Below are 8,173 nucleotides of genomic sequence, written 5' to 3' on the forward strand. Positions count from 1 at the left end.
CCACTTTTCTGGATGTGAAATTTTGGCTATCTAGCACACTGACTCCGGATTGTCTTCTGATGCTTTGCAAACCCCTAGATGTCATTGCCATCTTTGTTAAACACTGAAGTCCAATATAAATAGTGGCATAATCCAGAATGCTTTGGTGCTGAAGCAAGATGGAGTTGGGGGGAGGTTGTTGTGAATTTCCTGCATTGTGCAGGGGGGTTGGACTAGATGACCCAGGAGGTCCCCTCCAACTCTATGATTCGATGATACTGAGTGGTGGAGGGTGGGGGATTAAATATGCATGCAACTGAAGAGTGTTCATTGCGCTGATTAAGGGCAGCTCACATGCTTTGCTAATTTTTCTCTTGACAATTTAATCTTCTGATGTGCAGTACTAATGCTTTAAATAACATAAATAAGGTAAAAGAGATGACATTCAAGATTCATAGAAACACCAGAGACATAATTAAACTTCTTTTGGAGCAAGTGTAGTTTGGACTGAAACCTAACTATGTGAATGAACATCAAGCACATATGTTTCCATGTGCACATAATTGCTCTGGTGCATGGTTCCTTATTGCAAAGTTCACATTATTCAGATTGTCACCATAATGAATGCAAATAGATTAAGGCTAAAAGGTGATTATGTGTGTCCCCTCCTTTGTCCTGTAATCTATTCTTTGAACAAGTAATCAGTCTCTGGATAGAATGTAGTTATTTCAAAGCACTGTGTCCAAAGGCATCCTCCAATTCTGCCATTTTATTTAACATGTCACGTATCAATGCTTATGCTTTGTTTCAGCTCTGTTTTCAGATTTCTGAGATTCAAATCCTATTGCATTCATTAGAAACACCCGATAATTCAGCATTTTTCTTAGCTTTTGATCCCAGCACATAATTAAACTTATTTTAATAACACTTATCAATTTAAATTTAAATTAAATTTACTGTTGATAGTATTGACTTATACTGTGTGATCTGCCTCGAGCCTCAGCGAGTCTTGTTTTAGGGGTTGGAGTTAGCACAGTTATAACTTCCAACAGTAATTCCCAAAGCCTGGGTCGATCTGACTTGTGGGAGCTTTGGCAGTACTTCGCCCAGCTGTCAGCCGTGGAAGCGGACGCCAGCAATAATATCCAAGTGCTATTTTAAAGATGATGTTTTTCCTAAATGGAAAGTGTTTGTATACCGTCAAACCATGAAAATCATGTGGTGTTTGTCAGCGTGACAGCCCCATCGATGTCTCTTTGCTGTGTGCATACTATCGCAATCTACTGAAAGTGGCTTTTTTGTGTGTGAAGTGATTTTTATATTTAATAACAGTTTGAAGGAGCTACTGTTTTATGTAGGTATACTTGGAAGAAATGTGCATCAAAATAAAAAGGGCCTGTTTCTGCTAAGCGTAGTTAGAATCAGGTTAGTATTTCCTTTTTCATTTGTCCATGAGAGAGCATGCTTTTAATGAAAATAAATTCCATAATTTGCTTGCAAACATTCAGTATTTTTTGACATGCATGATATGTAACTAGAGTAACTTGCCCGGATCCTGTCAAAAGGAGCACAGCAAAAATGAATATCACAAATTACTACAAGTTAACATAGGAAGTAGCAGTGTCCTGCAGAAGTTTTCTAAAAAAACCAAAATAAAAATACAATGTTTACATTTTGGTAAAGGCATGGCTTTTATCTGCTTTTCTTTTCTTCTGCCTCTTTCCTCAAAGGGGCCCAAGGCAGGTAAAACCAACAAGTAACAACTGATAGAACCAAATATAAATAATTTAGAATCGCTACAACACAGCTCCCACCTAAAAACCAGAAATTGCTATATGAGTATTGCTCACAAAAAATTAGATCACTACCTATATAACATTTCCAAAATAACCTGTGTGAGAGTGATAGATTTTTAGGGGTTTTTTGCTTGTATCTTCACCGTTCTTCTGTGTGCTGCTGCATTTCAGGGTGAGATGCATGATGTGCCTCTGGAAGCAAAATGTTCTTAAAGGCTTCAGGCTATAATTCTATCTCATTACAGGATTCCTTGGGGCACATGGAACGGTTGCCTTTGTCTTGCATGTCATATTGGTTGCGCTAAGGCTGTCTCTAAAGTGGTCCCATTAGAGGACCCCCGTGTGTCCTTTGATGTCACTGTCACTAAATGCATAAATAGGCTCTGTCAAAGTTTTTCCCATCATGCCACTCTTCAGCTGCAGTTTACTAAAAAAAAAAAAATCTGAATGGAAGCCATACATGATGGAAATAACTGTCAGCTTACATGCCAATTAATAGCTGACCGGGTGCAAAACGTTTCTGAGTAGCGAAGGTTAGCTGTATTTATATTGCTGCAGAGCTTTAAAAAGGGCACAAGGTTATTTCCCCCTCTTTCTTGATGAGAATTGCTCGCTTTGCTGACCATCTGTTGGAGTGGAGATCTATGTGTGCAGCCTACTGTTGTATGTGAAGCATAAGACTGCAGTCTTGGGAACACCAAGTTTCCAAAACACTTGCTCTTTATGACTGTTACAAGCCAAACATAAACACATATGCTGAATCTCAATTTTGACTCTTCTGCCTCTGTCCTTCCTATTCTGACCACAACTATTGCTTTCTTCTTCCCCTGCCCAGTCTGTTCAAATAGGCAATGAAGGAGCAGGCTTGCTTGCTGATACACCCATATCCTAACAATGATTTGACTACAAGTTATCAGGAACACTATTCTAGGTAATACAGAACACTTAGATGCCAAACTAGGATTGTTTGTATTTACCCACAGTCACTTCCAGTTTTGGGACAGGTAATTTGTTCAGATTAATGCCCATGCAAAGGGTACTCACATGCCTTTCCAATATGCCACCATATTCATAGCTAAGTTGTGTGTGTGTTTAAAGTGTCATTAAGTTGCAGCCGATTTATGGCGATCCCTTATGAGGTTTTCAAGGCAAGAGACTAACAGAGGTGGTTTGACAGTGCCTTCCTCTGCATAGCAATCATGGTATTCCTTGTTGGTCTTCTGTCCAAGGACTATCCAGGGCTGACCCTGCTTAGCTTCCAAGTTCAGACGAGCTTGGGCTATAACATGCTGCCTTCCCTCCCATAGTTAACTTAGAGCGATGCTTTTTCAGCTCCTGTGCCTAAAAGCCTCTTGTCTACTTCAGAAATTTCAGTTACATTTTTCATTATGTGGGCCTTGGGAAGGAAGCCTTTGAGAGATGACATTGGGATCTCAAACACTTCTGGCTCAGCATTAGCCAGGACAGCTCAACCAACAGGTTCACTTTCTGGACACCTCTGCATAAGTGCATGATAGACATCACCCTGGTTGATGAACACATGAAGCTGTCTTACAATGAATCAGACCCTTGGTCCATCAAAGTCAGTATTGTCTACTCAGACCAGCAGCGGCTGTCCAGGATCTCAGGCAGATGACCTGTGCTGAGTTATGGACAGAGGAAATGCAACTCTGCTGGTTCTCCTGGACCTCTCAGCAGCTTCTGATTCCATCGATGGTATCCTTTTGGAACACCTTTTGGCATTGCGACTGGGATGCACATTTTGCTGCCATTTTGGTCCTACATGGGAGGTAGAAGGTGGTGCTGGAAGGTGGTTGGCCACTGTGTGAACAGACTGCTGGACTCGATGGGCCTTGGTCTGATCCAGCAGGGCCTTTTTTATGTTCTTAAGACTGCTGCTCGGCCTCTCAGCCTCTGGGAACCCTCAAGGCTCCGTCGTGCCCCTCTGCTTTCCAATATCTACATGAAACCACTGAGTAAAGTCATCCAGAAATCTAGGCAGGTTGTCATCTATATGTGGATGGTACTCAGCTCTACCTCATACTTCCGTTGGATCCCAGGGGAGACTGTAGAAATCCTGAACTGGTGACTGGAGGCAATTTTGGGGTGGATGCAGGCTAATAAACTGAAGCTTAATCCCAACAAAGTAAGAGTGCTATGGGTGTGTGGAAGGTCTGACCTTGCGATTTATTTATTTGATTTGTACCCCACCCCTTTCCCAGCAAAACTGGGCTCAGGGCGGCTAGCAACACAACTTTAATTCAAAGTTAAAACATATAAGTAAAACCATAAAAACCTAGTCTACCGATAAATATATACCATATATACACATGGCATCCTAAAATATGTAGTTGTTTCAAAGTACTGTGTCTGTACTGTTTTATTTAAACTTTTCAGCTGATTCCTATGTCCTGCAACTTTTGTCCCATATATGAAGAATACTAATTGGAACCAGAAGCGAATTCTCTGCAGGACTTGCAGTTTTCTCAACACCTCTTTGAATGGGATGTTTGAAAAGAAGACTGTTAGGGGACTGTTTCATATGTACAATATAAAGCCATTGCTCTTTTTCCTTCCTCTCTTCTCTGACAGGCACTCGCAGCCTCACATCCTGTTTTGGCAAGAGAGGAAAACTAGCAGTTTGGATTCTGATTTCAGGATAAGTGTGCTATTTGTTGGCCATTCGTTCTAAAGGAGTGGAGTGGTTTCATTTACTCTTGCAAAGTAAACAGGCAAAAAGACAGAATCTCCACCATCACCACAGTCCCTTCTAGCCCATCACTTACACCCAGTCCGTACGATGAAGGAATGGATGACCACAAAGCAGAACTAGGCATGAGCACCCTGCCCCCTACTTCCAGTATAGCTTTGGCCAAATTTGTCCCTCAGATTAGTGAGCACTTAACGACCTCTGTTAATTTAGATGCCTGTGTCAGAAGGTTCAAGACGAAAGCATACAAGAGGCTAGGATGCAGGCAACAGATGATGTAGTTGAGGATGCAGAAATAATTACCCTGTGAGAAAAGTCCCCTTCTGGCCGTCAAACACCACAGCCTTTGGGGCATCAGTCCTACACATTAGCTATAAATGATTTAGAGCCTGTCTATAATCCTACTTGTTGGTTACCCAATGCTGCACGTCGAGAATATAACAAGAATAGAAGAAAGGAAAGGTTCTGGCTGCAGCCCACCGGGTGATTCTTTGGCATCCATTCCATTCATAAATGAACCCACTAGCCCTAGTATTGACAACGAGATTGCCCACATTCCAGCTTCTGCTGTTATTTCAGCATCTTCCTCGCAAGCACCCACCACCACAACTGTCCCTCCTAGCCCCACTTCTCTTGTCCCTTTAATTTGACATCAGCTATCCCATGACCATGAATCCATCAGGATTAGTATTCAGGATGGCCAGTTTGCCGCAAAAAAACAAGAGGTCTAAATCTTACGATGAAGGACTGGATGACCACCCAGTCCGTATTCCCTTGTATGTGCTGGGTTTGCTTCCCAACATTATGAATTAGAACTAGTAAAAGTTCTATGGTCCCCCAGGAGAATGGCTAGCAGTGCCGTCCTAAGTAGAGTTACATCTTTCTATGCCCATTGACTTCAGTGGGCTTAGAATGGCGTAACTTTACTTAGGATGGTACTGTAAAGCAGGATTCAAGGGACTAGAGTAGAAGTTGGCAGTATGGGATAGGTCTTCTGTGTGTGCCAGGGTTCTGTGTTGTCTCCTATACTGTTTAATCTCCAAGCCCGTTGGGAGATTGTCCATAGTATAGTCTCACCACTATTCAATCCTGCAGGAGATAGCGTTTTGAACAGATAGATATACTTAGATTCTTGCTGGTGTAATATTTTGGTAATGTCCTCTTGTTGGTATAGGCATGATCTGTACTGCCATATTGCAAAAAATAAAATATCATTCTCCGAATGTCCCTGCTGTAAATAGTGTTCTGTGAGTGGCGCTTCCAAAGTTTTTGAACGGATCCTGGTTCTATGCTCGCTAATCCGAATCTTCAATTGGCGCGATGTTGAGCCAATATAAAGTTTTAAACAAGTGAGTTTGACCTGTCCAGTTTCCTTTAAGACATTCCCTAATTGGAATCTCACACAGCTGTGTGGGCAGGACCTTTTGCTTCTTAACTGCGTGTTTGGGAAAGGTTTGTTACCAGCTATCAGAGATAGAAAGGAAACCCTTGGGGACGCTGGTCATTTTGGGTAAGCATTGTGGAATATTTTATTATGAATTATCACTGCTTATGGTTTGTATTACATGTTTTTGACTATTGGGCTTGTTATTTTGCCTTCTAGAGGTGCGGTGCACCCAATTGTCATTTCTAAGTGTAAAAATATTCCAATTCACAACTGAAGAAGCATCCCCGAAACAAACACCGAATCCGGAAGTGTCGTTTTGTTCCTTCTTTCCACTACTTGCTGTTTCCCTTGGAATTATTTTTGGCACGGATGGTGGAGTAACCGTCATATGGTTTGGAGTTTTTTTCATTTACATCAAGAGCAGTACATGGTGAAGTAACCAACTTTTGAAGTCCTTTGGACATTTCTATACCTTGTATGAATTATTTGGACTTTATTTTGTCTGCATCTAGAGAAATGTATGGTGACGTAACCTACCTATGGTTCTTGTAGGTTATCCGGGCTGTGTAACCGTGGTCTTGGAATTTTCTTTCCTGACGTTTCGCCAGCAACTGTGGCAGGCATCTTCAGAGGATTAACACTGAAGGACAGTGTCCTTCAGTGTTAATCCTCTGAAGATGCCTGCCACAGTTGCTGGCGAAACGTCAGGAAAGAAAATTCCAAGACCACGGTTACACAGCCCAGATAACCTACAAGAACCAATGAACTCTGACCGTGAAAGCCTTCAACAACCTACCTATGATTTACCGTAATACCTTGGACTGGCTGGAGTTTCTGCATTGTGTGTATGAATTGTGAATATATTTTTTTTTGATTATTTTGAGCTTGGGTGCTGTTGATTCTTTAGTACCTGGAGGTTGGCAACCCTACTAACAAATCACAGCATAATGAAATTAAAGAGGGAAGGGGCCGTCTACACTGGGCATTCTTGGCTTCACGGAAAACTTGACTGCAGTGTAATAGTAGGCGGTCAATTGACAAGCTTAATTAAAGGATATCTTTTAAAGAATAATAATAAAAAAACTAACCCGAAAAAGGGGACCCCATGCCAAATTGTGTGCACGGAGCACGCGCTTAACTTACAGTAAAAAAGTTCCTGGGCTCCAAGATTGCCTGGAAGCCATGCGGTCTGATTGCGTGTGTGTGTGTGTGTGTGTGTGTGAAATCGAGGGCCTGCTCTGTAGGTTCGTGCACATTTTCCCCATCCAAACTCTCAAGCATCAAAAATAAGCCCCCATGCAGAGTTTTAAGAATCCAGATGGGGGCAATGTGCATATGTGTGTGTGTGTAAAATGCCGTCATGTCGCAGCCGACTTATGGCGACACCTTTTGGGGGTTTTCATGGCAAGAGACGAACAGAGGTGGTTTGCTAGTGCCTTCCTCTGCACAGCAACCCTGGTATTCCTTGGTGGTCTCCCATCCAAATACTAACCAGGGCTGACCCTGCTTACCTTCTGAGATCTGACGAGATCAGGCTAGCCTGGGCCATCCAAGTCAGGGCAATGTACATCAAGAGCGCGGCAAACCCAAGGCAAAACCTCCCGTGCATAAATGGCCAATGTTGTCACGGGTAAGGCACGGGGCAGGTCCCTCCGCCCCAGGGTTGCCAACCTCCAGGTTATTTCAATATTGTCGCATGTATTGTAATTCATACATAAGAAAACAAGCCTAGAAATTCTCATTCAATATATTGTAGCATAACTCATGCATAAACAATAACAAGCATGGAAATTCGTACATAAGGTTATTGTTTATGCATGAGTTATGCTACATGCTACAATATTGAATGAGAATTTCTAGGCTTGTTTTCTTATGTATGAATTACAATACGTGCGACAATATCCGAAAGGATTTAGGCGTGAGCCAAAGCTACTCTGACTGTGGTCTGTGCGTCTGTCATATCACTCTTTGGTTTGCTCAACCTCCAGGTTATAGCTGGAGATCTCCTGTTGTTACAACGGATCTCCAGCCGAGAGAGGGGGGGATACCGCACTTTGTATTCCCAGTGACGTTTTAAGAGTTTGAAAATGTTGTAAAAAACATCGCTTTTGGATTCCACGGCTTATAAATGGTTGGAAGACGTCTTCACAGCTAAAGGGGCCAAACAAAGTGCAAACAGTATTTTTTATCTCTTAACACATCGGTGGGAATACATAGAAAGCGCGAACAGTATTTTTTATAACGTTTTCAAACTCTTAACACATCGGTGGGAATACATAGAAAGCGCGAACAGTATTTTTT

This window comes from Euleptes europaea, chromosome 7 (assembly GCF_029931775.1).
Source record: "Euleptes europaea isolate rEulEur1 chromosome 7, rEulEur1.hap1, whole genome shotgun sequence".
In the NCBI taxonomy this organism is placed as follows: Eukaryota; Metazoa; Chordata; class Lepidosauria; order Squamata; family Sphaerodactylidae; genus Euleptes; species Euleptes europaea.